The sequence below is a fragment of the Schistocerca serialis genome, unplaced genomic scaffold (assembly GCF_023864345.2).
Source record: "Schistocerca serialis cubense isolate TAMUIC-IGC-003099 unplaced genomic scaffold, iqSchSeri2.2 HiC_scaffold_141, whole genome shotgun sequence".
NCBI lineage: Eukaryota > Metazoa > Arthropoda > Insecta > Orthoptera > Acrididae > Schistocerca > Schistocerca serialis.
The window spans coordinates 92501-102500 of NW_026047636.1; positions in this window are offsets into that span (position 1 = coordinate 92501).

Consider the following 10000-nt stretch of genomic DNA (forward strand, 5'->3'; position numbering starts at 1 on the left):
GATGCTCAGCGGCAGCTAGGAGGCGCTCCATCCATGTCGGTACCGGTGAGCGTTGCACTCGCAGTCGCAAAAACGTACGGCAAGTATATTACTCGGAAGAGTCAATGACAGTCCAAGCCCCCCTGCGTGGGAAGAGTCTTCCTAGGCCATGACCCACCGGAAGGGCGCAGCGTCCCCCACCCCAGACATGTGACGTCAGACTATCGGTATTGACGACTAGACTGATTCCTTATAATCATTTGCCATACACCGGTGGAAGCTGCCGAGACGAGTAACTACATACCGGGCTCGCCGTGTCACTAATGTACAGAGATACAATAGTTTCGACTGGAACCGGATTAAACGTATACACGGCGCTGATTAGTAATAGATAGAGCCATCAGAATACAGATAATGTATAGACCTGTCCGTATACATGCTGAAAGACTCTGCTCACAATCACACGTCAGCCAGACACTCTTATCACGCACTACTCTCTGCCTGTAACAGGCACGCAGACGATATGTAAGCACCAGCATGGAACAACACCCAGTGCATCCTCTCTGCCACATTAGACAATCCACACTATCATAACCAGACCGGGAGGTCCACTCGGAAAACAGAATATCCCACCCTTCCGACAACCACCATTGCTCAGCTAAGCCACCAACACCCACACATGTCCCACACAGGGGTGCACCCATCATCACAATACTGCCTCCTGTCACACCACACAAACAATGGCAGGAATGAAAGACACAGGTCTGCCACAAGCATGGAATCAGAGCGCCGCCTGTTATGAGCCAAAGGTGCACCCTGACGTGGCAAATCAGATGATGCCGCAGTCATTTACTTACGATAATCACAATCAACAAACTGCCGCCCCCCCCCCCCAAAACACCTTTCCTTACAACAATGTGTACCTTAACCTAACCCATATTGTGCCTTAACCTAACCCATATTGTGCCTTAACCTAACCCATATTGTGCCTTAACCTAACCCGTATTGTGCCTTAACCTAACCCGTATTGTGCCTTAACCTAACCCGTATTGTGCCTTAACCTAACCCGTATTGTGCCTTAACCTAACCCGTATTGTGCCTTAACCTAACCCGTATTGTGCCTTAACCTAACCCGTATTGTGCCTTAACCTAACCCGTATTGTGCCTTAACCTAACCCGTATTGTGCCTTAACCTAACCCGTATTGTGCCTTAACCTAACCCGTATTGTGCCTTAACCTAACCCGTATTGTGCCTTAACCTAACCCGTATTGTGCCTTAACCTAACCCGTATTGTGCCTTAACCTAACCCGTATTGTGCCTTAACCTAACCCGTATTGTGCCTTAACCTAACCCGTATTGTGCCTTAACCTAACCCGTATTCTGCCTTAACCTAACCCGTGTTGTGCCTTAACCTAACCCGTGTTGTGCCTTAACCTAACCTGTGTTGTGCCTTAACCTAACCCGTGTTGTGCCTTAACCTAACCCGTGTTGTGCCTTAACCTAACCTATGTTGCGCCTTAACCTACCCTATATTGTACCTTAACCTAACCTATATTGTACCTTAACCTAACCTATGTTGCGCCTTAACCTAACCTATGTTGCGCCTTAACCTAACCTATGTTGCGCCTTAACCTAACCTATGTTGCGCCTTAACCTAACCTATGTTGCGCCTTAACCTAACCTATGTTGCGCCTTAACCTAACCTATGTTGCGCCTTAACCTAACCTATGTTGCGCCTTAACCTAACCTATGTTGCGCCTTAACCTAACCTATGTTGCGCCTTAACCTAACCTATGTTGCGCCTTAACCCAACACACGTTGCGCCTTAACCCAACACACGTTGCGCCTTAACCCAACACACGTTGCGCCTTAACCCAACACACGTTGCGCCTTAACCCAACACACGTTGCGCCTTAACCCAACACACGTTGCGCCTTAACCCAACACACGTTGCGCCTTAACCCAACACACGTTGCGCCTTAACCCAACACACGTTGCGCCTTAACCCAACACACGTTGCGCCTTAACCCAACACACGTTGCGCCTTAACCCAACACACGTTGGGCCTTAACCCAACACACGTTGGGCCTTAACCCAACACACGTTGGGCCTTAACCCAACACACGTTGGGCCTTAACCCAACACACGTTGGGCCTTAACCCAACACACGTTGGGCCTTAACCCAACACACGTTGGGCCTTAACCCAACACACGTTGGGCCTTAACCCAACACACGTTGGGCCTTAACCCAACACACGTTGGGCCTTAACCCAACACACGTTGGGCCTTAACCCAACACACGTTGGGCCTTAACCCAACACACGTTGGGCCTTAACCCAACACACGTTGGGCCTTAACCCAACACACGTTGGGCCTTAACCTGCTCTGTAATTGTCATACGACGCGTTAAATTAGTGTAGTGTTGCCTAACTGCAACCCCCGCAATATAGTTTGCTACTCGCACTGCCCGGTCCCCAGAGTATCGCTTCATGTTAAACACCTTGCAGCTATACACTGTAATGCGGATGGCAGCAGGACGTACATGCTCAATGCCCTTCGCAGTTGTTCATTGGCATTCGCATGGCGAAGCACAGCCTACGTTGTGGTACGGCTTGTGTCAACTGTCCGCTGATGTTGTACGTCCAAATCACACACTGTACTGCACATTGGTCCTCATGTACTGAATGATACATCGTGGTACATGTGTGACCGTACCACGACTGCGCCAACAACGGCGAACCATACGGTCCAAATATTGTGCACTCAGCTACATGTCGTCTCCCTATAAGAGCTGGATTGCAGTATGGTATGCCGTGGATGGCGATCGGCATGAGCCGTCTGTTGATGTAGTGGCGCGTGTTGTCAGACGTAGTCGTCTCTTCTCACACACCGTGATAGCATGGTGCACTGCGTTCCACATCTGCGACATGCGACAGAGGCCGGTTGACAGTCGTTCGCGCAATGGACATCGCATACGTACGGGGGCCACCTTCCACGTGTTCGCGAAGCGTGCACATGTTGTTGCGTGTATGTGGGCAGACATAGTGTGTCGTGACACCTGACACAGGCATGCAACAATCGTTGAATTTGCAAATGGCGATGGACGTCTACGTTTGCTGGTGACGTTACGCAAATGAAGAACTGGTAAACCGTTGTGGTGCGGTTGTTCTCGCTAGAGGTGAATCAGTGATGGCGACGATCGGTTGAGCTACCAACCGGTTGTTTCAGCGATACCCACCATGCCCACGAACGTGAATGGCATGTGGGTGTGAAGCGATACGCGGCGGTGGCTGGGTGGGACCGTCCCCGGCCGGTGAGGGGGGGCCTCCCGGCGTGCTGGCCGCGCGGTGCGTGGGCGCACGCGCTACAGCCGGCTGGTGGGGGCGGCCAGTGGCAGGCGCGCCGGCCGACGGAGGCGGCAGGCGGCGTAGCTGCGCGCCGGCGCACCCTGCACGCGGCGCCGTGCGGCCAAAGTAGGTCCTCGCGGGCCCGGTGCGAAGCGCGGTGGACATCTGCAGTGTGCTGGTCCGATTGAGGACTGTGTGCGCTGAGGATGCGCCGCCGCCCGGCGCTCGGCGCCGCGACGCCGTCTGCTGCTCGGTCGCCTCTGCGGTTCTCGCAGGTGGATTGTATCGCAGCTGTGCGGACGTGTTGGCGCGTGCGCTGTGCTGGGAGAGTTCGCTTCGGCACCCAAGTGGGGCTTTTGTCCTTCTGTGGCGCTGGCGTTGGAGCTGCCGGCCACCGTAGGTGGCGCGTGTTGTCTCCCGCCGGCAATGCCACGACAGCACGCTCCCGGGCCTCTGTCGGCAGCGGCAAGCTCAGTTGGGAGCACGGGTGGTCGCACCTAAAGCGTCTACTCGCCAAACTCCGGGCGATTGCGCCTCTCTCGAACCCGACCAAGTACTTAGGACGGCGCTGCGCGCCGCCGGGACCTGAGAGGGTTTCGAGGTGTATTGTGCAGGGGAGCTCAGCCTCCTCCTGTTTGCAGAATAATTGAGCGGACGCTTGCGTGTTCGCGCGGGCCCCCGGGACACACTCCCGGGCGGCCGGCTGCTCAGCTCTAGTTGACGCAGCTCCCTGGTTGATCCTGCCAGTAGTCATATGCTTGTCTCAAAGATTAAGCCATGCATGTCTCAGTACAAGCCGCATTAAGGTGAAACCGCGAATGGCTCATTAAATCAGTTATGGTTCCTTAGATCGTACCCACGTTACTTGGATAACTGTGGTAATTCTAGAGCTAATACATGCAAACAGAGTCCCGAGTCTGGCGTGAGGTCAGTCGCTTGACGGCGCGTTTCGGCGCGGGCCCGCCCGTTGCCGGCGCGCCGTAAGGCACGGAGGCTCGCACTGGGGCGTATCGCTTTCCAGTCGGGCGTGCCGCGGCAGTCCTCACTCGGGGAAGTGAAGCGTCTCTTACAGCCTCTCCTTCCCAAGTAGCTCTTTCCGCCTTCCCGTGGTGCCAGACGTCAAGCTCGGCATTCTGCCTTGCGTCAAAAGGGAGAGCTGCGACCCAACCCGATGCGAAAGCGAAGGGTGCGTGGCACAGGGGGAGCTGTGTCGAGGGACCGAACACCAGTCCCTTTCTGTTCGCAGGGCACAGACCAGCAGGTGCTCTGCATGCCGGCGACCTCGTTTGTCGGCGTGGGATCTCGGCGCGAGTCGGCAAGGGTGCTTCGCCGCGCCCCTGGGTAACCGGGGCGTGTTCTGCCAAACCCAGGAGGTGGTGACATCGCCTGGGCTAGGTTAGATGGGCCCAGACCGCCGAACGACTGGGGGACCGACCCACCACCTGAGTAGGAGTGGGTCTTCGGCCTTCAGGTGGAAACTCGGGCTAGTAGGCGGCGAAGGGCGAGGGGTGCATCCGCCTCTCCGGAGTGCGGGGTGCACTTGCCGAGGAGCGTCGAGTGAAATCGTCGACGACGAGGCCTTCGACGGGGACCAGTGCGCTGGCAACGGCGCGTTGAACCCTGCAGCTCAGGAGTGCCCTTGACCTAGGGGCGAGGTCGGTGGGCGAGCTGCAACAGTCCCCCCCCATGCCAGAGGAGCCGGTCCGGGGTAAGAGACGGGCTCCCAACCTTCTTTCACTCGTCAACATCATGGCAGATCAAGAGACGAGTGACTCGAGTGCGCTTTCGAGGGCGAGTATGTCCGCTGTCCCTACCTCACAGGAGGAAGTGGGACACGAAGATGAAAACATTTATGAAAGACACTGTCGCATCAGTCAAATTCTTGACTCAAGTGTCAAAAACGGTAAGATTAGTCAGGCCGCGGTCCTGGCAATAAAGAATGAGCTTGCTGCCTGGGCCATAGCACATGCAAAGCTAGAAGGGCGGCTTGAAGAATTGGAAAAAGAGAATACCAGACTTCGACAACAACCGACTAAGACATGGGCTGGAGTGGTGGCGCAAACCGCCACGAAGGCCCAAACAACCAAGGAAACGATTGCCAAGGTTTCGAAGAAACCAGACACGGCAGTCTTTCTAAGACCACTACCTGGACAGACCATCAAAAAAGTACAAGAAATTTTCACAACAACCATTGACCCGGCAAAAGATAAAATCAAAGTGAACAAAGTGAAAGCTACTAAGAATGTGGTAATCGTGGATCTTGCCACAGAAGAAGATAGAGACAAGATACTAAATAATAGTAAACTAAAGAAGGCAGTCAAATGTGAACCACTAAAAAAGAGAAATCCATTAGTTATCCTCTATGATGTACCTGTAGCCTTGACCGAAAGTGACATGTATGAAACCCTTTATAACCAGAATTTTGATGACTGTGAGTGGGAAACGTTCAAAAATGAATTCAAGCTGCGTTTTAAAACCGGGCCTCGGGAACGAGATGTCGTCCATCACGTCGCCGAGGTTTCTGGTAAGATGTGGCGCAAATTAACCGCTATGGGCAAAGTATATATAGGGTTTCACGCAATTAATGTCAGAGACTACTTAGTAGTCCCCCGATGCCACAATTGTGGCGATCTGGACCATGTCCATAAGCACTGCGAAAGAAAGCCGGCCTGCTCCAGGTGTGGGGCAGAAGACCACACAAGAAAAAATTGCAACAAAAATGTAACCTGCATTCCTTGCACAAAAAGAGGAAGAAAACCGTGCAACACCACCGGAAGGAACTGCCCAACGTACAGGATGTTGGAACAAAGACTAATTTCGCGAATTGACTATGGCTGAGGCCATAACTGAACTCAGGAAGCCTAAAAGGAAATCCCCAAGCAAGAGGTTGAGGGACGCTCTGAGAGCAAGCAAATTCAAACAATTTCTACAAAAAGTCATGCAACCAAGATCCATGGTAATAATAATGAAAGATGTATGTGTACAAACAGATCCGTGCGAAGAAGAAGCTCCCTCTCCTCCTTGCTGGGGACCTGGGTCGAACCAAGAACCTTCTCGGCCACGAAGGCATCCTGTACCTGGGAGTTCACTTCCACTTAGTAAAGAATCAGAAAACACCGCACAAGTCCAGTTTGATGAAGTGACTAGCACAAACTCATCCCCTGTATCACCAACTCAGAGAGGAATGGGAATAGACCCCCAACGAATATACCCCAACCTGGAGCATGCACTGCAACTCTCCAGATTGGAGGAGCCGGCAATCCTCACCACGGCACTAAGACATGTGGTACGTGTCGGCCATGAATATGGCAGAGATGTCACCTTCCCAGTAATGGAGGCTGTGGATAGAATCCAGCTCAAGACAATGAATCTCCCCACCGACTTCGGAGCCCTGCGAGATCTAGTTAAAAAGGTATTTGAAAGACGTAATGAGAATTTCAACATAGAAGAATTATATCACCAAGCAGTAATAACCAATGGTAGAGTAGCTCACGACTGGTCCAAAAACTGGCCAGAATCACATATTCATACCTACTTCCCACGTGAACCAAATAAACGTGGGTCAGATAAACGCACACAACAGTAAACTAGTCTTGCAGGAACTTCGGAGGGTGGTGGAAGAGAAGAGTCTAGACGTGCTCTGTCTACAGGAACCGTACTCTCAAGCGGGACGAATCCCATACATGGCTGCCAATTGGCAAATGATATACACTGGAGAAGAACCAAAAGCAGCAATAATAATAACAAACAAATCATTCAGAACCACGGTCCTCGCGCAGTTTTCGAGCGAACACTGCAATGTCGTGGAACTTCAAACATCGAAAGGAGTGATCTACATCTCAAACATTTACTTCCAATATGGGCGAGAAATAGATGAGTTTTTGGAGATACTCACACAGGTTACCACGGCACTGCGGGGACGCAGGATGATAGTGACGGCAGACATAAATGCAAAGTCCCCCCTGTGGTTCAGTGGCACTCACGATGATCGAGGACTAAAGGCCGAAGAGACGATAATGGCATTACAACTGGTGGTTGCAAACCAACAAGGGAACCCCCCCACCTATACAGGCGGCGGGGGAGATGGCACAAATATAGATGTGACGTTGGTAACACCAAATCTCATCACAAAAGTCAACAACTGGAAAGTGTGGGACAGAGCAACCACCAGTGATCATAACTTAATTTCTTTCAACATTGGGGAAAGGGAGTGCCACAGGGACACGGGGTGGGAGCTGCAGTTCAATTATAACAAAGCCAACTGGGACCGTCTCGCGGAGGAGTGCGACATCCCGACATTGCTGGAGGGTGATGAAAACGTAGATGAATACGCCGAAGAGCTGGTACAGGCTATCACCAGGGCGGTGCGAGCCGCGGTACCAACCAGGAGGAGAGCCGTCGCGGCCACCCCCACACCATGGTCGGCTGAATTAGAACAGATGCGCCAGGCTGTAAGGAGGGCGAGGAGGTATTACCAGCGGAGTGTCGTCTGGAGAGAGAAACAAAGATGGCTACAGATCTACAGAGAGAGCAAAGATCAATTCCAACAGGAGCTCAGGGCTGTCAGACTCAGAAGTTGGGAGAGTTACGTAAAAAGCCAATTGGCTACGGACCCTTGGGGAGTCCCGTACAAGTTAGTAAGAGAGAAAATAAGATCACCTATGGTGCTCTCCACTGTCAGGGACGGGGACCGGATGACGGGCACGTGGCAGGAAACTGCCGAGGCCCTCCTCCGGGTCCTGTTGCCTGACGACGTGGAAGATAATGAGACAGATGAACAGAAAGAAATAAGAAGAGAAGACCAAAGGGACTACAACAATAACATAAGAACTTACCCCTTCTCTGAAGAGGAAGTCGCTGCCCAAATAAAGGCCCTTAAAAAGGGTAAAGCTCCTGGCCCAGACGGCATTACTGCGGAGGTGGTGCAATTCCTTGCCCCCCAGCTCGTAGCTCCTCTCACTAAGTTGTACAACGAGTGCTTACAACTCGGGAAATTCCCAGCAATTTGGAAAAAAGCAAATGTAATAATAATTAAAAAGAGTCCAGACAAAGATCCTACAGAAATCAAGTCTTATAGACCTATCTGCCTGCTAGATGTACTGGGCAAACTTTTTGAGAGGCTACTAGCACACAGACTGACAGCACACCGCATGCTGTGTGGGATGAGCGACAGACAATTCGGTTTTCGGTCTGGGTGTTCTGCGTCTGACGCAATCGCCCTGGCTGCCGAGGTCTGTGGCTCTGCCCCGCACAAGTATGTTGTCGGCATCATGGTAGACATCAGTGGCGCCTTCGACAACCTGTGGTGGCCCTCACTCTTTTCCCGCCTGCGGGAAAGGAACTGTCCAGGGCTACTATACGGCTGTCTGAGGAGCTATTGTGTAGACAGGGAGGTCTCGCTATCGGCCCCTAGCGGCATAGTCAGGAAGATTGTGACCAAAGGATGTCCTCAGGGCTCTGTCCTTGGACCTCTCTTTTGGGACATAAATATGGAGCCTCTACTTGAGGATCTAAAGAATTGTGACGAAGTGCTAGAGGTCATAGCATACGCGGACGACCTCCTCTTGCTGGTCGGCGGCCGTAGCCGTGAGGATTTAGAACCGAAAGTGGAGAGAGCTATAACTGTGCTTACATCGTGGTGCCAAAGAAGTAAAATGACTATTGCGCCCAATAAATCAACATACTTGCTTCTCAAAGGCCAATTGGTCAGAAATCCCACAGTTAGAATCAACGGCATGCCAGTTCTTCGGCGCCGTGAGGCCCGATATCTGGGTGTAATCATCGATGAGAGGTGGAACTTTGCAACACATATTGACACCGTATCCCAAAAGTCACTGGTCTTACTAAATAACCTCATTGGAATAGGTCACAAGCGATTCCACCTGCCACCAAATCTAATAAAACTATATCACAATAGTATTCTGACCTCTATAGTAGGATACGGATCAGGAGTCTGGGCACACAGACTCACGAGGGTCATGCCTGCCATGGCCGTAAGAAGAGTGCAGCGGAACATGCTTCTACGTTCAGCAGGGGCTTACAGAACTACACCAGGAGGAGCGTTATTAGTACTAATGGGGATTTGCCCATTAGACATAAAAATCAGGGAGCAAGCCGCCTGGTACTGGGTGAAGAAGGAAAACAGGGATAAAATCCGGGAAATACTTGGGGTCTATGCGGGGGACAGATATGCTATCAAAAAGAGGGGAATAGAACTTTGGCAGAATCAATGGAGTAGTGAGGAAACGGGACGCAGAACCTATGAACTGCTACCAGACATCGAGGAAAGGCTAAAACTTACATTTTTCACACCCACAAGAGGAATGCTGCACTTTCTTACTGGACATGGACCATACCCGACATATCTATGTCGGTTTGGGAAACAGGCTACACCAGCGTGCGACTGTGGTGCTGTGCAAGGTACCCCAGAACATGTGGTGTATGAGTGCCACCTCTTCGATGATGTGGCCCATGATCTACGACAACAGCTACCAAATAGGGACACGTACCACATATTAAGAAGCGAAAGCACTTTCAACATCTTAAATACTCTCACTGATGTGATATCAAAGAAAGTAATTAAGAACTTTCTTAGGGACAACCACCAGTGAAGGACTAACATTTCCACCGAATTAGACTCGTACACCCTTCCTGTACCGCCAAGTGGGGACCT